This window comes from Mustela putorius, unplaced genomic scaffold (genome assembly GCF_011764305.1).
Source record: "Mustela putorius furo isolate JIRA1106 unplaced genomic scaffold, ASM1176430v1.1 tig00003896_pilon_pilon_pilon, whole genome shotgun sequence".
NCBI lineage: Eukaryota > Metazoa > Chordata > Mammalia > Carnivora > Mustelidae > Mustela > Mustela putorius.
This window is the reverse complement of record NW_025422045.1, coordinates 15,065,499-15,088,890: the sequence shown is the minus strand read 5'-3', so window position 1 is coordinate 15,088,890 and position 23,392 is coordinate 15,065,499. Positions and strand designations below refer to the sequence as shown.

Here is a 23,392-nt window from a genome sequence, read left to right as displayed (position 1 = left end):
CAACATTTACTTCATATTTTAGCTTATCACATGTCTAGGACTTAATACTGTCTCTGAATTTTTTCCTGGTTGCCAAAGAACAAAATAGGTATATCTCATAAAATTGATGACACATCTGTTTTCCAGTAAGAAAAATTATGGCCTTTAATATGCTTACACAATATAATGAATATTTTTATACATTTTTATAAAAATGACACATATTTGGGATAATAACTACCAATCACACTTGGTTTATTTGACATGGAAAATTTTGTTGACTTCATTGGAGCTATATTGAACATTTCCAAAGAGTAGAAGTAAATCTTTTTTAGCTGTAGAAGAAATCTAAGAAAAAGAATCTAAATTTTGGTGTTAAAACTAAGTAAAAACTGGAAAAGTTTACAAGAAGCTTGCCTGCCACCTAGTGGCCGTAATCTCCTATGTTTCGCTTTCTAGCTTTAGCAAAAACCAAGAATAGGAAGGAGGATTTGTAAGAATGAGGAATTTGAGAGGCAAGGTGGGGGTTGTGGGGGGTAGGGAAGGAAAAAATAAAACAAGATGGGATCAGGAGGAAGACAAACCATAGGAGACTCTTAATCTCACAAAACAAACTGAGGGTTGCTAGAGGGGCACGGGATAGGGTGGTGGGGTTATGGACATTGGGAAGGGTATGTGCTATGGTGAGTGCTGTGAAATGTGTAAGCCTGATGATTCACAGACTCGTACCCCTGAAACAAATAATACATTATATTTTTATAAAAATGAAATTTTTTTAAAAAGGGAAAATAAAAGGTCACATGTTTTGAAGCTTCTTTGTTATTTTCAAATGACAGAATTTATGCTGACAAAAATTTATACTGATAAAAATCTCCATTTGTTTAAAAAAAAAAAAAAAGAATGGTCTGGAGTCTTTGCAGTCCCCCAATAGGAAATCAGTATGCAGCCTATACCTTCCAAAGAGGCAGTGGAGCTGATTACCATCTCACCATTACCAAAAATAGCCATTTTCATGGACACATTTTAGTGTTATTTTAAGGGCTTCCCATCTGCTAATACCCATCAGCTAAGTCCAGAATTCCAGTGGACGTCACAACTCATTAAGTCACCATTAGGAGTTAAAGTGTTCTGAAAAAGGCAAAGCAGACCAGTAACTATAAACTGTCTGTATGTTAAAAATCATTGTTCATGATTTTTAAATCTATTGCCTGCCATAAATTTACAAAACTAAGTCTTTAACTGCCCTAAAATAATGGATGATCCCTCCAAATATCAAGAGGAACTAAAAATATATCTTCTCATCATTTCAGTTTGGAAGACTGAAGCTCTTGCTTAGAATATGCTGCCAAATGATTTTACTTTGATCATAATTGGTCAGATAGGAAAGTAGGACTTGTTTGAGGCTACTAAAGAGAGTGGCCAAAAGCCATTCTTCCATCTGTATCTAAAAGATAGTATTGGGGAAATTAATTAAGTTAATAATTAGGCTGTCTAGGGAAGTCTTTGAGTTTCTCAGTCTTAAAAGTGAGGTGCTACTTCCATCCCCATTCTCTGTATGAGGGAATGGAAGCAGAAGGCTTTGATAACTTGCTTAACGTTCCACAGCTAGAAGGGAAAGAACAGATTCCAACTAGTCTGTTTTTAGAAGCCATGCATGTCTTTATAATTCTGTTCTACCTCTAACAGTATTAACCAAATTCTGGAAACCCATTTGTAATTACCTCTTCTCCAAATCCAGAAATTTGTTAAAATATAACTGAGGGCTGGAAAACTGACTCCACAGACAAATAATGCAAAGGCTAATTTATTGCTCTCATATACTTGAGTCAAAGAAAAGTGATATAGAAACTTTCAACTCTAAGAGTCACTCAAAGGAATTTGGGTTTTAAAAATGACTATATATAATAAAGAGGATGAAATTTACAAATAGTGTTGATTGAAAAAAAAGGTAAATACAAAATAGTAACTGGTTTATATTTCTCTCTGTAGAAAGTCTAAATAGAGGTATAGTCTTTACCAAACTTATACTTGACCTTGCTCCCAATGTACTGTAAGCCAATTTCTGAGACACTGGTTTTGAAGCACAGAAAGCTTTATCATGAGACGTTAGCCCAAGAAGAAGGCAGGGAATCATTCTCAAAGCTGCCTTCCTCTGTTGGTCCTAGGCATAGCTTATGTATATGAGAGGAAGGTAATGTTTGTTGAAAACTTGGTGTGGTGTCCTTGAAACAGTCTGGAGGTAAGCATTCTTCTGGACAATGTGGCAATATTAGAATCTGGTATGATCAGATATGTCAAAATAAATAATAGTGTCCAGCCCTCCACGGGTTTCTACAATTAGTGGGTAAACAGAGAGTAACAGTAAAAATGGAAAAGCTTGATGACTGATTGTGCATGATGTTAAGAGGTGCATAAACCACAATAAGTAGGGAACAAAACAGAAAATGGAGCCAAGTTAATAATACAACTAATACAACTATAGTTCTGCTTATGCTTTCAAAACAGGTCCGGGAACCTGGTACCTGCCTCAAATCCCCATTCTTATTTTATAATTCCTCAATCATGGGAAATAGAAATAATGACTGTTCTAGCTACCTCCTGCTAATAAGGGGTGAAGAGCAATAGGCTGGAGAGTGGAAGTGGGAAAACTGCCCTCAACAATATTCTGGAATATCTAGGCACAGGGCTTGGACCTTGCTTTTAAATATTACTGTTTCTCGGGGAGATTTCCTGAGGTCACAGAAGCCAGCAGAGTAGTATGCTGTCTTATTTTTATTTCTTTGTTTTTTCTCTGTTTTCTGGACTTCGTCCCATTTATTAGAAACCTTAAAACCATTCCCTACCAATGCCCAAGTAGCCATCACTAAAGCTATCTCTATTTTATGTAATTCCCATTGAATATCTGGAACACTTTGCTAATACAAGTCATATTTATCACTTTTAAGTTTTCAGGTGTGTCAGGATCAATGTGAGCATATTGATGGTGTGCCTGATAGAGTTGTTCAAGAAAAGATGAGGGGTCTTCTTGAGGCATCTGATTAACTTGTTGAATCTTTAAAACTCCTGTTTTTATTCCTACCAGGATAGATTCTCGATACTTTTGGAGTCTGGGAAGTCCTTCTGCATTTATTTATTTATTTATTTATTTATTTACTTACTTACTTACTTATTATTCCTTCTGCATTTATATCATGATTGGGGTCACAGGTTGGCCCCTTGTCTGGTTGCTCTGATGTCTCTGGCCTGGCAGGATTGTTTGGAGCTAGTAGATGAATCCCAGGTTTATTCAAGTTAAAAGAATGGGGAAAAAATGGGAAACCTTTGTTGGGAGAGTCATAGACAGATACTCAAACAAACCAGGAGAATATGACCTAGTCAGTTGTTTAGGTAGGAACAAACATGTGAAGACAATCAGAATTAGAATTTAACATTCAGAAATGTGTGCTATTGAAATATAATTTTATCTATCTAAATTTACCTTTATTTTTATTGAAGGTAGCCAGATTGAGACTAGTATGTTTGCAAAATAAATCCAGTTTTAACAAACTTGGCTTAACTACCTACATAAGCCCAACAAGAATCGTGATCAGTCACACAGGTTCTTTTAAACCTGCTTTGCTAGATCTATTCATGAGGAATATCAGATTGAAATTTTAATAGTCTTTTGAGACCCAAAGCCCAGTCAAATACTTGCCATTTGATTTGTCTGCAGTACCTGTAGCTTTGGATTATTTCCTCTCTTCTCAAAGTCCCCCAGATATCCCGAGGTTCCTGCACTTACCAGCATGAAACATTCTCTACTCTCCCAGTAAGGCTCCTGAGAACTCCATAAGCAAGACACCGGGCTTACATTTCTAATGGGCTCACTGGCACTATAAAGTCAACTTTAGTTCATTAAAGCTGTCTGGTCATATGTGAGTTTATGCATGCCCCCTCCCAAATATGGCATTCTAGTCAAAGCCTTCATAAAATAACCAATGTTTCCAATGATGTTTTGTTACAAGGAGAATAGATGTTCTTGAACTTATGGAAACAACTATAATTGTCAGAAAAGAAGGAATACTGACTCTTGAGTTTCTGATTTCTGGAGGGTTCAGGTAGGGAGAAAAAGTGAATTTGTTCACAAAGGCATATTTTATCAAATCTCTGTAAGTCATAGATCTCTTAGGAGAGAGTTGTCTTAAATCTGGAAGAGCAAACAGTAGAGAAAGAGTAATGTTTCAAACAAGACTCATAAAAGCTATAACTCCAAAAGACATGTCCATTTTCATTAAACCAACATACTCAAGCTTTAATTTAACAGAGATTATTCCAGATTATATGAACCAGAGAAGCATTTGAATTAGTTTCTATCTTTGCGTGGTAGGATGCCCCATTCTTGTAAGTGCGTGTCTTGAACTAAATAGGGTTCTTTTATCATTAACATTAGTAATACCACCAGAGGTCGATAATGCCATATTACCAGACACAAACCAAAGACTGTACAGTAAAGACTTATATTTTTCCTTTACCAATAACCTTATGGAAATTGTGAGCTAGGTTTTTTTTTTAAAGTAGGTTCCACACTGGGCATGGACCCCAATGCAGAGATTGAAATCACATCCCAGAAATCAAGACCTGACCTGATACAAGGATCATATGCTTAACTGACTGAGCTACCCATGTGCCCTTCGGGCTAGATTTTGAGAAGGGTGTTTTTCTAGCTGTTTATGCTTTTAAAAGGCCTCTTTTCTCTTCCCTTTTCTTTTTTCAGTCTTAGGCATGGAGAATGATTTTTATAAGTTGTCTCAGAGAGGTTGAGGACTTTGAATTGTTTCTGGGGAAGTATTGCTACTTTGCAAAAAACTGTTCCAGTTTTATTGTGGCCAAACTAAAAAATATCATTCTTTTCTTTTTGTTCATAGAAGTATAACTAAAACAAGGCCATATTTGCATAATGCAACCCAAAGTGCTACATTCTAGATTGAATTAATGTTTCCCATAATGTAGGTAAGACAGACAGACAAGCAATATGAGTGCCATAGGAGAAAAACCTAAGCAAATCATCCATCAAAAAAAGGAACTCAGGATGGTTTTATGACTGTTTAATCTTGTAATGTGTGAGGGCCCTTCTTTAAAGGTCTTCTTAGGAAAGATTCCTAAGAGAGGAAATACACTTGCTGATTGCGTGCTCTAAAACTCACCCTTCAACAACAGAAGTTCTCCCAGAGCTCATGGAAGGTGTCATTCCTTCACTTAAAACTTGGCCTTGAGAAGAGGCCAGTGCCGGTCTGGAGGGCAGCCAAGGGAATTCTCTTGGATGCAGTGGTGATTCAAGATCCTGTGGAAAATTCCCATGAAGTCACCCTTGTGGCCAAGACTTGCCTCCCTCAGGCACAAACCTCCTGGCTGGCTCACCAAATTTGTTCAGGAACTCAAACTTGCATGCACCTAAGACGCAGTCAGCCAATGTCTGCGATCCCAATTTTGAAGGAAAGACAGCTTTATTATCAGAAGGGCAGTCCATTGAGAAGGGAGGGGATTTCCAAATCCAACATGCCCAGCTGAGCCTAGAGACAGCTTATATACATGAAAGGAGGGTAATGGGTTTCTTGAAAACTTGTAAGGGATGAGCAGGTGGTGAAGAGAGGTTGCTTGAAGCAATATGGAGGTAAGCATTCTTCTGAACAATGAGGCACTATTTGAGATCTGGTATGATCAGATATGTCAAGACAAATGTTACTGACTAGTCCTCATTATGTTTCTATAATCAGTGAGTAAGTAGAGAAGAGAGATAAAAAAGACAAAGTTAATGGTTAATCATGCATGAGATTAAGAGGTGCATAACCATAATTAAGGAAAAAAACAATGTGGATAAAGTTAACAATGCAATTAGTAAAATGATAACTCTGCTATGATTTCTCAGTAGTCCAGGAACCAAGTGTCTGGCCTCACTTTGTGTATATAGAATAGTGTCCCCTCAAACTCATGTCTACCTGGAAATTAAGAATGTGACCTTGGAAATAGGGTATTGACAGATGTAATTAGGGTAAGGATCTTGATGAGATCATATTGCATTAGTGTTGATTTTACACTTCTGCCTACAGAAAAGTGAAAGAATAAATTTGTCATTTTAAACCATAATGCCTGTGGTAATTTATTATGGTAGTCCTAGAAAACTAATACAAACACAAAACTAACTTCTCCTATGAGAAAAAATTAAATGTACAATACACATTTATACCATGAAATTAATAGAAAATTAGAATTTTGGATGATGCAAATTGGTGAGAAGAACGTGGCAATATAGGGCTCCTTGTGCAGTATTAGTGAGAGAGTAAACCAGGTTGCAGAGGAATTTGGCATTATTAAGTGAAATTAAATACATACATACACAAATGCCAATCCATTTGTCTCTCCCACACATGGCTGCTTAGAAAGTGGCACCTGTCCCTGTGAGGGCCAATGGTGCAAAGTGTGGCCACTGTGGACGGACCTGTCTCTGAGGTTCAACACACCTCCATTATTTCCTGCCTCACAGATCCCACTCAGGTACTAGTGCCATTTCAGTCACTGGCCAGCCCCTGCAGAGAGTGTAAATTGTCTCTTTGGGGATCTTGAGGGGATAGCCTTCTGGAGCAGCCCTTCCTGGAAAGGCTTCTGGCTATGCCTAGAGGGGAGAGGCCAGTGGTTGCAAGTGGAAGAGGCCCAAAACAGAGGGGAAGACTAGGCTAGTAGTTACCTGTCTCCACTAGACTAACAGGCTAGACTGTTACCTGTCTCCACTAATTTGGGGGAGAATGCCTCTCTGGCCATGCACCCCAGCAGCTGCAGTGAGCTATTTCCTTCTCTAAGAGCTCTGTCTCCCAGGGCCATCCTTTCAGTCCCTCTGTGCTCTCAACTCTGACAGAAAGTCCCCTCAAGCAGCTACCTCAGTGATCATGGTCAGGGTGGGGACCTTGCCTGTGTCCCCAAAGCCTAGACTAAGCATCTGGCACAATGAAGATGAGACACAGAGAGGTTAAGCAATTTTCAAAGATCACAGAGATCATTAAGGCAGCCCACTTGCCATTTTCCCTTGGGTTTTGAGGTTCATTTTAATTAGTAAAAATTTTTGCTTTACTCTCTTGAATATGAACTTTCAGGGAAACTTGGCACAGGTATGCAATATGATAGAGCAAAAATAACCTGTCTTGAAACTGTTTGAAATCATCCAAAACTAAAACACCACTCAATCATAATGCCTAGAAAAGTTTTTCACATAGTAGGAATTAAATGTTGAATAAATGAATAAATAAAATAAATGTTCTCACTATGTGACAAATGAATGCAAATCCATAAAAGAAGTATTGGAACCCTATGGTTTTAATGAGAGAAATTAATTAAATACTATTATTTAATTAATTGATGTGTTCTCTATTATTGAGTGATGTGTTATCAGTCACACAACAAAAGTTCCTCTGTATAAGAATTTTAACCCTCTCAATTCCCCACCAATCTAACACTAATATACTCGATAGTTAATGTTAAATTTCATACAAAGTAGTAAAAAAATAGTTTTGAGGTGTTATATGTCCTCAGTGATGTTTTTGCTTAAACCTGAGTCCTCTGGATTATTTACCCGTTGACCCTGCTATGTGCCACTGTCATTCCTAGTTCAAGTTTTTTTTTTTTTTTTAAAGAAAAGGGTGGAATTTAATCTTTATTTACAGGACACTGCAAGAGAGGAGAGTCCACATAGAAATAGGAAACCCACTGGCAAGAGGAGCTTCATATAGTTTTTACAGTTTGGAACTGGTCAAGTAGAGTTTTGTTGTAAAAAGTGCTACAATAACAAAACACATTTAAAAAGAGTCCTTAGTAGAGAAACAGTAAGACAAACTTCTACCAAACAAAGCACACCACAAACAACTTTCTGCGTCGGCTGTACAAGCTAAAAGTTAAAGGTCCCAGCAGTGCCATCCTGAACCTGAAATGTATAGCCTTCAGAGGTAGTTTCTGGCACAACATTCTGATCTTCCTCTTCCTCTACAGAGGAATACTTCTCAATCAAGTTTAATGAAGCTTTGTACACAGACTCATTTTCATGGTTTTGTAGAGCCTCGATTTTGTCCAAACCTCCACATTCTTCAATCATTATACTAAGTTTCTCGGTTTCACCTAGTTTCTCAGCAGCCTGAAAGATGTTGGAAATGGCATCCAAAAATGACCGGAATAATTTTGGTATCCTTCGCAGTTAAGAGGTTCATCAATGGTTCTATTATGCCACAATGGACAAGGTATACAATCTGTTCAACTGTCCCACCACTTGTATAGTTGGTCACAGCCCAGACAACTTCCTTTTGTGTCTTAAAGTCTGCCTTAGAGAGAACACCAACGAGGAACGGGACTAATCCGTGATTCACAACTTGCTGTATCTGGTCCTGGCGGCCAGTTGTGATGTTTGACATTGTCCACGTGGCTTCCTTCTGAATATTAGTTTTGGGGTTCATTAGCAGGCTGGGAAAGATAGCAAGCGCTCCTGCGTCTATTACAACCTGAGTCTGTTCATCTGTCCCAGTGACAATATTTCCTATGGCTCTTAGCGCAGGAGTCACAATGGGCAATTCAGTAGCTCCTAGAAGCTTCACAAGCTGGGGCACAACTCCTGTTTTCACGACCATTTTAATCCGTTCGTTTGGACCATCCGTCAGGTAGGAGATGGCCCAGCAGGTATCTGCCAAGATCTCTGGATCATAGTGATGCAGGAGACGAACTAAGGTAGGAAGAATCTGCTCGACGGCATCTAGCGGGGGTGCAGGGTTCTTGTTGCAACAAAGGTTTGAAAGTGTCCAAGTAAGGTTATGTAAGTAGCCACATGCTAACGATGACATATCAGGAACCGCGAGGAGAGCCAGAAGAGGATCAACCGCACCTTACTTGATAACGAAGTCTCGAAAAACGGAACCGTCCCCTGCAATGTTTCCTAGAGCCCACACAGCCTGTTCGCTGATGTGGGCGTGGGAAGATGCCAACAGGGAAATGAACGCTGGGATCGCGCCTCCATCGACCACAGCCTTGGTCTGTTCTGAGGTCCCGGAAGCAATGTTGGTGAGAGCCCAAGTGGATTCAAATTGAATAGGACTACAGTCAGTTCTGCCCAAGAAGGACACAAATTTTGGAATCAAACCAGCCCGGATTATGTTGTCTATGGGGGGCTGCTTTTCCCGAGAAAGCAGTTTCCTAGCCGCTTGAGTAGCCTGGAGCTGGCTTTCCAAATTGTTGCTATTTATGCCCTTGACAATGTCATCAACTGACCAATTTACAGTGCCCTGGTTGTTGCGGTTTTCCTGCAGTGGAGAGGTAGCATCATGGGGAAACGAGCTTACGTTTCTCCTTTTCAGCATCTGGTCATCCTTCTTCGCTTTCCTCAGCTCCACATTAACTTCTATTCGACGCCGCCTCATTTCTGTACTGTCTTTCCCCTTGTTCTTGAGTCTGTTAAGGCGGGCAGCTGGTGAATTAGCATTCTCTTTGGTGGACATGGTTATGAGACAAAGGGAGAAAGCTACACGGTGGGCTCAGGCTTCCACGGGAGGTGGTCCAGGACGCGCAGGCAGCAGGTCAGCTGCCCTCAAAACGTCAACCACGAATCACCCCAAAGACGGTGTGCCCAAGTTCAAGTTTTTATTGCATTCTTTTTTTTTTTTTTTTTTTTTTTTTTTTTTTTTTTTTTTTTTTTTTTTTTTTTTTTTTTTTGTCAATGCTACTAGCAAAGTACTTCTTGAGGCTTGCAGTGGTGTCTCATTTGTCTTATTCTCACTAGATCATTGCACAGTGTCAGGGCAGATACATCTTAATCCATTAATGAGTTAGTAAATCATTAGATGAATATCTAGAAGATTTAAAAGGGATCTATTATATCTTCATTTTCAAATGGTGTGACAGTGAAATGATCAGTACATTTCAGAGTACAAAGCGGCATGAGATTAGAATGACAAAGAAAAAAGGAAATGGAATAGAGGTGTTAGAGCAAAAATTATACTTTGGTAGCTAATATAGTTGCAAGATTCCCAATAGAAATGCAGATTCCCAATTTATATAATGATATCAGATGTCTCAACCTTATTTCTTTCTTTTTTTTTTTTTTTTGCTACCTGTACAACTTAACGTATTATTTAGACAGGCATGATTATGAAAGTTACTTCTTCTGCACATATATAGAATTTTTTTCTTAATAGTAATTTTAGCATTATCTTCTCTTAATGCCAGTAACAGAGATTCCATCATAATGATTGTCATTTCAAGTAACATTCAATGAGCTCCTGGGTTATACTGGTTATCATGCTCAGTAATGAGGTGCAGTGGATAAGCCGTGCTCCCTGATTTTTCAAGTATAATTATTTAGGCATTTCTAGATAAAGACATGCAAACTGATACTACAATTTAACGGATATCGTTAGTTTTTATTTTTATCTTTTTAATAAATAAAAGAATGTGGGATCCCATTTCTGGTGTGAGCAGGAATATGAGAAGGTAACCCACAGAGATCAGATCACCAAAGCATGCACCCACATGGAGAACTAGAAACCCTCATGGAACAGATGAGTTAACGAAAGTGAGTTTATGGAAAGCAGCAGTAGCAACCGCATGAATAAGTGTTGGTGTACTTCAGGACTGAAAGCAGTGGCAGATTTGGCATAAGAATATTACTTTTTATATAGGCTGGAATAGAGAGTTGAAGACAAGGACATCGATCCTAAAGATTTTTGAGAAAGAAGTTCATGATAGGAAAAACAGTAAAAGTTGTCAAAGAGTCATATTAAGAATGTTTCTCTGGGATAGTTAATATTAAAAGAGTAGAGTAGAAGGAAACATGGAAACTTTAAATACATGGAAGCCTATTTGAGATAACCACATGGGACTCTAGAAGAAGGACTGGAGGTGTGTGTTCCAGGTTGATGTGTGCCAGACAGTTTCCCAAAATGTCCTGGTTCGGTAGACATTTCATTCTCCTTGAAGTTTTGGTCTGTGATTGGGGAAGGACTCAGCTGAGCAGTTCATGTCTGAGCCACAAAGGAACAGCTTATTTTAGAGTTGAGCTCACCTTGGACTTGGAAAACTCATTTACAGGATGGCTTCTTCACTCATTTGTCCGGCATCTATACTGTAAATCCTGACAGGGGGAGACATAGTCACAGTGCAGAAATATATGTACAATGGAAGATTTTGATTTTAAGCATCTTTGGAAAATAAGATCAGCAATAAGAAGATAGGCTTGATTGTAGCCCCAAATCATACCTACATTGTATGTGTGAAGGCTATTGAAGCAGAAGAATAATAGGGAGTATCATCAATAAAGAAATGGAAAAAATTAAAAGCAGAAATTATGAGAAAAAAAAGTACAATAACAGAAATGAAACATTCTTTAGGGGATCTTGACTGCAGTTTTGGTTGTCAGAAGAAATACTAGTGAACTTGGGGAAAGTTGATTGAGTTTCTCCAATCTGAGGAACAGAAAGAAAAACTGAATCCAAAGTAAAGAACTGGAATTTAGAGATCTGTGGGGCACTATAGAAAGTAACATACAAAGTATACACATACATATATTAGTATATATAATGTGCATATATGTTTTATATATGTATATAAAATATATTCAAATTTACCCTTTCAGTTTTCCTCCCAAACTGTCTACAAATACAGTACTTATGATCTTATATAATGGCAACTTTATCCTTGGAGTTTCTTAGGCTACAATACTTGGAATCATGCTTGACTTCTCTATTATAATTACAACCTATAATAATCTTCAGGTAGTCCTGTTAGCTCTAATTTCAAACTGTATCTGTAGTCTGACTGCTTCTGTCTTATAGTGTACATTTGTGAAATGAGCCGTCATCAGAGCTGGTCTGAATTAGTGAACTTGCTCCTTATCTAGCCTCTAGCTTCCATCCTTGTGTTTTCCAACAGGAGCAGTTAGAGCTGTTCTAATGCCTATCCTCTACTCAAAACTCACACTCACGACTTCACACAGAAGCAAAAGCCATGTGCTGGTAATGTCTTACAGGGCCCTATAGGACTTTTGCTCTACCCACAATTGTTTATCATCCCAACCACTCTCCATCTTATTCCACTTCAGTCCCAGGAGTTGTTTAACAACCTCAGGCAGTAGCCATCTAAGTGTTTCCGCACTGGCTGTTCTCTCAGTGTTTTGCTTTTCCCAGATGTACACATAGATACTCCCATGTCCTCCTTTAAGTCTTTGGTCAAAAGTCACCTTCTCAAGGAAACCTATTCTTAACATCCTATTAAAAAAAAAAAAAAAAAAAAACCCTCTGGCATTCCCACTATCTCTTATCCTGCTTGATTTTTTTCCATAGCCTTATTGTAAATTACCATCTTGGTTTTGTTCATGTATCTGCATTTTCTGTGAGAATGTAAATACTGTGAGGGAGACAATGGTCAATTTCATTCATCAATGCTTTGGAGAATGTGGACTACATGTATAGCTTGGTGTCCTTTTTTAAAAAACAAAACACCATGAACGTTTCTTAATATATTGAAATGTGTGTTGAAAACATTATTTTTGTTATTATATTCTATCACATTGATCATTAATTCATTTTATGTATTTGGGAAAAATGAAATGGTTATATTTTTCATATATTAATCCAACTCTTTGGTAGACATCTTTTTATTTTAAGACTTTTTATTTATTTATTTGACAGAGATCACAAGTAGGTAGTGAGGCTGGCAGAGAGAGAGGGAAGCAGGCTCCCTCCTAAGCAGAGAACTCGATGTGGGACTCGATCCCAGGACCCCGAGACCATGACCTGAGCCAAAGGCAGCGGCTTAACCCACTGAGCCACCCAGGCGCCCTGGTAGACATCTTTTATCACAGAAATACTAGGTAGAGGTCTACCGGCATTTTTCAGGGAGCCCAATTTATATTTCCCAAGTGTCTGTCCAAAAGTTGTACTGACTTACATTCCTCTTAACAGTGAGGGAGTTGGCCTTACACAGCTTAAGAATATAGATTCTAGAGCCCATGCACCTGGTTAGAACATCAACTCTGCTACTGGCAGTGTGTGTCCAGACACATTAGCCTCGGTCTCCTCATTTATAAATCAGTAATGATGGAGTCTCTCTCATTAGACTGTTTTGAAGATTAATTGAAAGAATCAACTCGACATAGCACTGGCATACAGGAAGTCCTCAAGAGATGTCAGGTGTTATTTAAATTTGTATTGTTACTTTTATTGTGGAATTATCCATTTCCATTAGACCTGACCATGAGTTTGATGTATTTATTCCAAAACTAACATATGGATAAAAGTATGCCTTTTTAAGTTTTATTTATTGAGAATAACTTTCTAATGTTTATTGGCCTATTAATCCTTTTCCTTTTAAAAAATTTATTTTCCTAAATTCTTTCCACTTCTTTCCCTTCAGGTTTCCTTCACTTACTGATTTATAAATACTTTTTCTGTCTAAAGTATATTAGGGCTTGGTCATCAGGGCTAAAATAGCCACACTGGAACTTTGTATAAATTAGAAATGAAGTGCATCCAAGGGGAAAGCCCAGGCCTGTTTAGGATATATTGTTTGTTGGATGGTTGGGGCACAGGCTGGATGTCAGCCCTGATGGGCCCTTTGTCTAGTAGGCCTTGAACACTTTAAGTCTACACAACTCTCAGTAGTGACTTTGTGGGTCTCAAGATTGGAAATCAAGTTTACAAACTTGTGGTTGGATTTATACTGCTTTTTGTTTGTTTGTTTGTATGTTGTGGTGCTTCCTAAAATACAAATCTTTTAAAATATTTACATATTTTTGTGTATTGTTATTTTACTTTCTGAATTTTTCTATTACTGGCTTGATAGTTATGGTATCTGTCAGGGTTTTCAGGAAATAGAAGAGGAAAGGGACAGAGAGAGACAGAGACATAGGAAGAAAGGGAGAGATTTATTACAAGAAATGACTCATGTGTTTTTCAGAGCCTGCAAGTCTGAACTCTGCTTTGTGGACTGGAAGGCCTGAGTCCCAGGAGAGCTGATGGTACAGATGAAAATCAAAGACCATGTACTGGAGAGTTCTTTTTTGCTTGGAAAGGTGAGTCTTTTTGTTCTATTCAGGCCTTCAGCTAATTGGATAAGGCCCACCTATCTTTTTTTTTTTTTTTTTTAAAGATTTTATTTATTTATTTGACAGACAGAGATCACAAGTAGGCAGAGAGGCAGGCAGAGAGAGAGAGAGGAGGAAGCAGGCTCCCTGCTGAGCAGAGAGCCCGATGCGGGACTCGATCCCAGGACCTTGAGATCATGACCCGAGCCGAAGGCAGTGGCTTAACCCACTGAGCCACCCAGGCGCCCCAAGGCCCACCTATCTTATGAAGGAAAATATGTTTTACTCAGAGTTCACCTGTTTCAACTTTAATTTCATCCAAAAACACTCTCCCAAAATGACACATAAAATTAGTCATCATGTTTAGGCAACATTTCCCTACCTCTATGCAAATATTCACTTGTTTTAGCTGTCATGAGCTTCTCCATTATTCTTGGCTTGACATAGTTTATTTGTACCTAAATAACTAAATAATGACTATATATCAAAAACAAATAACATTGATACACAAAGTTTACTTCTACAATTTTTATCATTTATGGTTTGTGTGCTTTAAGTAGAGAAACAACTTAGAAAAGTTTTGTGATTCCTTTTAAGTGAAATAAACTATCTGAAGCCAATATAGAAAATGATACTTTATACTACACCCAGATACTGAATTGGCAGTGAAATGTCTCATAAATGCAATTGTGCTTATATACACAATTTAATATGGAATTGATGTCATGTCAGTCGTTGTAAATGTGATTATCAATATAATATGGAATTGATGTCATGTCAATAGTTGTAAATGTGATTATCATTCATCAGAACATTCAAGATATTTGTAATCAGCATGCAGCCTTTAGCAGAAGGGCCTGAATTAACTTCAAAATGATTTGAGGAGGTAAGTGGATAGCAATTATAAATAATGTGCAAAGTAGCCTGGATACCAGGAGATTTCATTATTCATGACTATATGAATCTGAAGAAAGCAAATATTTTGGCACATACCAATGTGATGTCTCAAAGTATTGTGCTTGATGAAAGTTACATAGAATAATGTGCAAGGTTGTCAGATTTTCAGTATATTTTAAAACGTAACTTGTTAACCTATTGCTAAAGGAAAAGTACATTTTACAGTGTATTAACTAGATAAAGATACATATTATCCTGCTTAAACTATTAAAATAATTGTACCTGTGTTCATAGAATCTGACATCTTTAAAATCTTTCTAGCTTTGTCACTCAGGGAAATGAACGTGACTTATTAGCAAAAATTTCCACTTGAACATATTCCTCAAGCTCCATATGGTAATTGGCTATCAATGTCCCATCTTTAAGGGATTCTTAATTTGACAGGAGAGAGAATATAGATATTTCTGTCTGAAGTCCAAAGAAGACTCATATCTGAAATCCTCTAACTTCTTCTTTTTTTTTTTAATTTTTATATCCTCTAATTTCTTAAAGTGATGATTTTCTGGAACTGTTTTCCAGGAGGAGGAGAAAGAACTTTTTAAATCCTCTACAAAATAAAAAACTCTTATGCTTTCAAAAGTTCTGTTCAGGGAGAGGGGTTATGGACATTGGGGAGGGTATGTGCTATGGTGAGTGCTATGAAGTATGTAAACCTGGTGATTCACAGACCTGTACCCCTGGGGATAAAAATACATTATATGTTTATTTTAAAAACTTAAAAAATAATTTTAAAAAGTGCTGTTCAGGTGTAGATTTGAAATATAATTCGAGGGACCGGCAGCACCAGCAGTGAGCATCTAACTCCAGGTTAGTAAACAGCCTTTGATAGACATTTAGTGAATGTGTGTCTGAACATACAAGTCAACCAGAGACCAATTCATTCCATTACTTTTTACATTAAAATCATTGGAGGAAATAACATTAACTTGTCAGGTAAACAAATTTTGTCATTGTTATATTTGTTTCCTAAGTAGCATTTGCAGGTATACAAAATTAATCTCATTTGTTTCTGATTATAAATTTAATATTTTAAAAACCTCTAAATGGCCTTGGTAAATCATGAAGTGCTTTCTGAAATCAGAGCCCTATTTAAGTTCATTTAGTCTCACTTCTTTAGACATCCATTTTTACAAGAGCTTGATTGATATAATTTACGTACCACAACGTTCACTCATTACCACTGCATAATAAAATGACTTATAGTACATTTACACAATTGTGCAACTATCATGAATATCAAATTTTAGAGCATCTTTAATTTAATAGCAATTAAAAAGATTTCTTTGGTTTTTGTTTCCTGGGTTTTCCATTTGATTGTTTTGAGTTTCCACTCATTTAATTTCTAAAACACACTAAATGAAACCCAGTTATGTTTTAGGTTTACATGTGAAAACTTTTGTGGCCATAAAGGAAAAGAATACCGATAAAGAACAGCCATTATGGTCTGTAATAATGTATGCTAGCTAGTGTCAGTGTCATCTAACAAAACTTGTGAAGACATCCTGAATTATGATTATATCCATTGTGTACACAGCACTCTTTAACTTCAGATATATAATCTCATTCTAAAGAAGGATAGCACCTATTCCTAAGAAGTCTTGCAATTAAATCTTTTAATATAATCCATTTATAAAAGTTTAAGAGGAACAAAAGAATCTGAGTCTCTGTTATCCTTACAAAAACCTGGTTGAGACTGGTGCTATTCACTAAAACAGGTATAATAAACATGAATTCCTTTAGATTTTTTATTCTATCACAGTATCATATTCACATCATTAGAATATTTCAGATCTGGGACATGTAACTTTAGCTCCCATAAGAAGACTTCCCAAACTATTACTCCATGTTATAGTCCTCAATTTCGTAAAGGGCCAACATAATAAAAGTTCATACAAAGGACAGTTCTGTGTCATTTGTGAAATTACTCATGAAGAATTCTGTTCAATGTCTTTATAAAAACGTTTATACAATATCTTACTCTTAGGGAGAAAACTGGTGTACCACCTAATTACTCATGATATACTGATAATGAAACCTATCCATCCCATCCCTGTTCTTCTGCAAGTTCAGAGCTACATTCATACTCAAATGCTGAACTTATCAGTACTCATGTATACTGTGAAAGCTACCCTATCCCCCAAATTATTGGGTAGGTTTTATGCTCTGGCTCATGTTGAGAGGTTTTGGAAAATATTTCTTTCATTGAAGCCATTCTAAAATATTTTCTTAAGTAGTTTATACACAAGAAGTCTACAAATGAATTGGATCATTGGCTTTTTAATCCCAAAACTAACTGATCAATAGAGATGACAAGAGCAGTAATAAAAATGTGGGATTGAGAGAACTGTATGAGCCTTAGTTAATTGATTTATTTCCTTTCGTACTGATGGCTTTATTAACTGAATTAAGTGGGAATGGAAAACTGTCAGTGTTTCATAGACATGGTCTGAATGAGTGAGCTTGTGAATGAACAAATAATATGGAAGGAGGAGATAGTTCCACTATTATCAGAAGTCTGTGAAGGAGACTGGGCTGTCTGGAGGGTAAAGATTTCAAAGCAAGCATTGTGGAGACGGGCTGCATAACTCCATAAATTTGTTAAAAAAGCATTAGTTTTTACACTTAAAATGGGTGAATTTTGGTAGGTAGGAACATTTTATCTTAATAAAGTGGATAGTAAAAAATTTTAAAAAGCAAGATTTTAAGCAGCCTTAACATGGAAGACAAGTAAACTGTTGTTGGGAGTGGCTTTATCATTTTTGTATTATAATTTATATATGGTTTACAAATTAAAATTACATTCAGATAAAATTAGGTGATCACTTTCATGTGCCTGGCAGTTGACAGGCCCTTTCATGTCCACCTCCTTTCTTTATATAGACTCAGGACACAATCTGAAACTTGAGATAATGGAGCTGCAGAATTATGCCTTGTGTCAGAATTTGTGTTGTATGGACTCTGCACTTAACAACACTTCCAGCATTTTTTCTTTATATTTTTCTCTGGGATCTATGTGGCCACTGTGCTGGGTAACCTCATTGTGGTCACTGTAATTTCTGACCCCCACTTGCACTCCTCTCCTATACACTTCCTGCTGGGAAATCATTCTTTCTTAGATATACGGCTAGCCTCATTTGCCACCCCCAAGATAATCAGGGACTTTCTTAGTGATCGAAAGCTCATCTCCTTTAGAGGATGTATGGCTCAAATCTTCTTCTTGTACTTTATCAGTGGGGCTGAGATGGTACTTCTGGTTTCCATGGCCTATGACAGATATGTGGCTATATGCAAACCTTTGCATTACATGACCATGATGAGCCGGAATACTTGCATGGGCCTGGTGTTGGTTTCATGGGTCATTGGATTTGTGCACTCCATCAGTCAAGTAGCCTTTACTGTGAATTTACCTTACCGTGACCCCAATGAGGTTGACAGCTTCTTCTGTGACCTTCCTCTCGTGATCAAGCTTGCCTGAATAGACAGCTATGTCTTAGGTATACATATTATATCAGACAGTGGGTTGCAGTCCATGAACTGCTTTGTGTTCTTCTCGGTCTCTTATATTGTTATTCTCACCACTGTCTAACAGCGTGCTGCTGGTGGTGTATACAAAGCACTCTCTACTTGCTTTGCACAATCATGGTAGTCACACTCTTCTTTGAGCTCTGCATTTTCATTTATATGTGGTCTTTCAGTCAGTTCTCTGTGGACAAGCTCCTGTCTGTGTTTTGTACCATTTTTACTTCACTCTTGAACCACCCCCCTTATCTACACAATGAGAAATAAAGAGATGAAAACTGCTATGAAGAAACTGGGTAACCAACACATGACTTTTCACTGAATTCCAGCTTTCCTTGGACCTATGTGTTCTTACTCATTCCGGGGATATGCTTTCTTTAATAGGATTCTGCTTAAAGATCTCATTCTGATGTTTTATTGATATAAATTGTATTGTGTTATACTACAGAGAAATAGTTGTGGATTACAACAAAAATCATGTATATAGTTTTATTCTACATAAATTTATTCTTTAAATAAAATTTTATCATATAACTATAGTATTGCTACTTTATAATGTAAGATTCATATTACATTATAATAATAATTTTATAATATTTATGTGTAATTTATCAATATAATATAATGACATTGCAATATCATATTAGTATAATGGTATAGTAGTTAATATATAATATATATAACTTTATGTAAACAGACATACATGTTCATACACATCCAATCCATACATTCACTTTGGAATGGACTTGGCAATTTTCTTTCTCTTTTTGTTAAACTGAATTTCTCTTACTAGTTTATTTTGCCTAAAGTATGTGTACAAAATGCATTTTAATGTCCTAATCATAGCTCAGTATAGGAGGAGCTATTACTTCACAGGCATTCAAGACATGAGATACTCAGCAGAAGAAAGCTAGTCTGAGAATGAAATTCCCTATGAATCTTTCCCTGTTTTTCAAAGTCTGTGAGGAGAAAAAAGACATGAAATCCTATTGATTTAAAAAACACATTTTTCATGAGACCAGGTATTATGCTTAATCTTTTTATTGAAAAAGTTAATGTATGCCAGTGAAATTCAATTATAGAAGTTACTTTCCACATGAGAAAAATCTGTGTTTTATGACTCAGTATTTCATGTTGTAAATTAAGTTATTGGTTGCTACTTAATTTGGATTAGGAAATGAATCAGGTTTTACCCACAGACTTTAAAAAATACCACATCTACACTGTATCTTACTGAATTGATTCTGTCCCTTGTGGACAGAATGGAGCACAGGGTGTGGTGCAAAAATAATGAATACTGTTACTCTGAAAAAATAAAAAATTAAAAAAAAAAAAAGTGTGTTTGAGTACCGCAGAGTCAAATCTTATTCTAAGTTTTTAAATATCTTTACATCCTAAAACGACAATCATAAGCAAGAGTTAACTTTTGTATTAACTAATCATCAAATAATTCATTCCATTTTCTTGTATGTTGATTCTGAAACGTAAAACAAAAGGAGATAATTGAGCAATGACTGGGTTACTTGAGTAACCGAATGAAACTTGCAATAATTTTGGACAATGTTTTCAATAAGAGGTATGCTCCTGGGTTCTTATGGCTTCTTATATGACTGTAATCACATGCATTTTCATAAACACTAAAAGAATACAGATTTAAAACTGCCTTGGGATAAATTTCACAAGAGTCCTCTTGCTTGCTATTGCAATACTACTGTGTTTTGATTTTACAGACTTTGGACTTGTCAAATTTTATGACAAATTACACCCCTGTATGTGAACAATTAAAGAGCTTAAAAGCTCCACTCTATTTTCACTACTGCATTATTTACAATAGCCAACATACGGAAGTGACCTGTGTCCAAGGGGAGAGAAATGGATAAAGAAATGGTGTGTTGTATGTGTGTGTGTCTGTGTGTGTGTGTATGTGTGTGTACGTCTTTGCTGCATCCCAAAGATTTTGGACAGATGTGGTTTAATTTTCAATTGTTTCCATGAATTTTCTTTCCTTTTATTTTTTAAAAATTTATTTATTTTTTTCAGCATAACAGTATTCATTGTTTTTGCACCGCACCCAGTGCTCCATAAATATGTGCCCTCTATAATACCCACCACCTGGTTCCCCCAACCTCTGACCCCCCGCCACTTCAAAACCCTCAGATTGTTTTTCAGAGTCCATAGTCTTTCATGGTCCACCTCCCCTTCCAATTTCTCTCAACTCCCTTCTCCTCTCCATCTCCCCTTGTCCTCCGTGTTATTTGTTATGCTTCACAAATAAGTGAAACCATATGATAATTGACTCTCTCTGCTTGACTTATTTCATTCAGCATAATCTCTTCCAGTTCTGTCCATGTTGCTACAAAAGTTGGGTATTCATGCTTTCTGATGGAGACATAATACTCCATAGTGTCTATGGACCACATCTTCCTTATCCATTCGTCTGTTGAAGGGCATCTTGGTTCTTTCCAAAGTTTGGCAACAGTGGCCATTGCTGCTATAAACATTGGGGTACAGTTGGCCATTCTTTCACTACATCTGTATCTTTGGGATAAATACCCAGTAGTGCAATTGCAGGGTCATAGGGAAGCTCTATTTTTAATTTCTTGAGGAATCTCCACACTGTTCTCCAAAGGGGCTGCACCAACTTGCATTCCCACCAGTAGTGAGGAGGGTTCCCCTTCTCCAATCCTCGCCAACACATGTTGTTTCCTGTCTTGTTAATTTTGGTCATTCTAACTGGTGTAAGGTGGTATCTCAATGTGGTTTTAATTTGAATCTCCCTGATGGCTAGTGATGATGAACATGTTTTTCATGTGTCTGATAGCCATTTGTATGTCTTCATTGGAGAAGTGTCTGTTCATATCTTTTGCCCATTTTCTGATATGATTGTCTGTTTTGTGTGTGTTGAGTTTGAGGAGTTATTTATAGATCCTGGATATCAACCTTTTGACTGTACTGTCATTTGCAAATATCTTCTCCCATTCCTTGGGTTGCCTCTTTGTTTTGTTGACTGTTTCCTTTGCTGTGCAGAAGCTTTTGATCTTGATGAAGTTCCAAAAGTTCCTCATCGCTTTTGTTTCCTTTGCCTTTGGAGACATCTCTTGAAAGAAGTTGCTGTGGCTGATATCGAAGAGGTTACTGCCTATATTCACGTTTAGGGTTCTGATGGATTCCTGTCTCATGCTGAGGACTTTATCCATTTTGAGTTTATCTTTGTGTATGGTGTAAGAGAATGGTCGAGTTTCATTCTTCTACTTATAGCTGTCCAGTTTTCCCAGCACTATTTATTGAAGAGACTGTCTTTTCTCCACTGTATAATTTTTTCCTGTTTTGTCGAAGATTAATTGACCATAGAGTTGAGGGTCCATATCTGGGCTCTCTACTGTGTTCCACTGGTCTATGTGTCTGTTTCTATGCCAGTACCATACTGCCTTAGTGATCACAGCTTTGTAGTAAAGCTTGAAATCAGGTAACGTGATGCTACCAGTTTTATTTTTGTTTTTCAACATTTCCTTAGTGATTTGGGGTCTCTTCTGATTCCATGGATTATTTGCTCCAGCTCTTAAAAGAATACTGGTGGAATTTTGATTGGAATGGCATTAAAAATATAGATTTTGCTCTACGCAGTCGAGACATTTTAACAATGTTTTTTCTTCCTATCCAAGAACATGGAATGGTCTTCCATCTTTTTTTTTTGTCTTCTTCAATTTCTTTGATGAGTGTTCTGTAGTTCCTCGAGTACAGATCATTTAACTCTTTGGTTAGGTTTATTCCCAGGGATCTTATGGTTCTTGGTTCTATAGTAAATGGAATTGATTCTCTAATTTTCCTTTCTGTATTTTTACTGTTAGTGTATAAAAAAGCCACTGTTATCTGTACATTGAATTTGTATCCTGCCACGTTGCTGAATTGTATGAATTTTAGTAGTTTGGGGGTGGAGTCTTTTGGTTTTTTCATATAAAGAATCATGTCATCTACGAAAAGAGAGAGTTTGACTTCTCCATTGCCAATTTGGATACCTTTTAGTTCTCTTTGTTGTCTGATTGCTTTTGGTAGGACTTCTAATACTATGTTGAACAAGAGTGGTGAGAGTGGGCATCCTTGTCGTGTTCCTGATCTCAATGGGAAGGATGCAAGCTTTTTCCCATTGAGGATGATATTTGCTGTGGGACTTTCTTTTTTTTTTTTTTTTTTTTTTTTTTAGATTTTATTTATTTATTTGACAGAGAGAGAGATCACAAGTAGGCGGAGAGTCAGGCAGAGAGAGAGAGAGAAGCAGGCTCCCGCTGAGCAAAGAGCCCGATGCGGGGCTCGATCCCAGGACACTGAGATCATGACCTGAGCCGAAGGCAGCGGCTTAATCCACTGAGCCACCCAGGCGCCCCGCTGTGGGACTTTCATAGATAGATTTTATGAAGTTCAGGAATGTTCCCTCTATCCCTATATTTTAAGCATTTTAATCAGGAACGGATGCTGGATTCTGTCAAATGCTTTTTCTGCATCAATTGAGAAGACCATGAGGTTCTTCTCTCTTTTCTTATTAATTTGTTCTATCACATTGATTGATTTGCAAATGTTGAACCATCCTTGTATCCCAGAGTTGAATCCCACCTGGTCATGGTGGATCTTTTTTTTTTTTTTAAATTTTTTATTTCTTATAAACACATATTTTTATCCCCAGGGTTACAGGTCTGTGAATCTCCAGGTTTACACACTTCCCAGCACTCACCATAGCACATAGCCTCCCCAATGTCCATAACCCCCCAACCCCCCCCTCCAGCAACCCTCAGTTTGTTTTGTGAGCTTAAAAGTCACTTATGGTTTGTCTCCCTCCCAGTCCCATCTTGTTTCATTTAT

General features: G+C 37.2%; 2 pseudogenes; one reads left to right on the top strand and one right to left on the bottom strand.

Annotated features, from left to right (window-relative positions):
• Positions 1 to 7,754: 7,754 nt before the first annotated feature.
• Positions 7,755 to 9,482, bottom strand: LOC101691063 (annotated as a pseudogene).
• An 8,392-nt stretch (positions 9,483 to 17,874) lies between these two features.
• Positions 17,875 to 18,860, top strand: LOC101691335 (annotated as a pseudogene).
• The last annotated feature ends 4,532 nt before the right edge of the window (positions 18,861 to 23,392 follow it).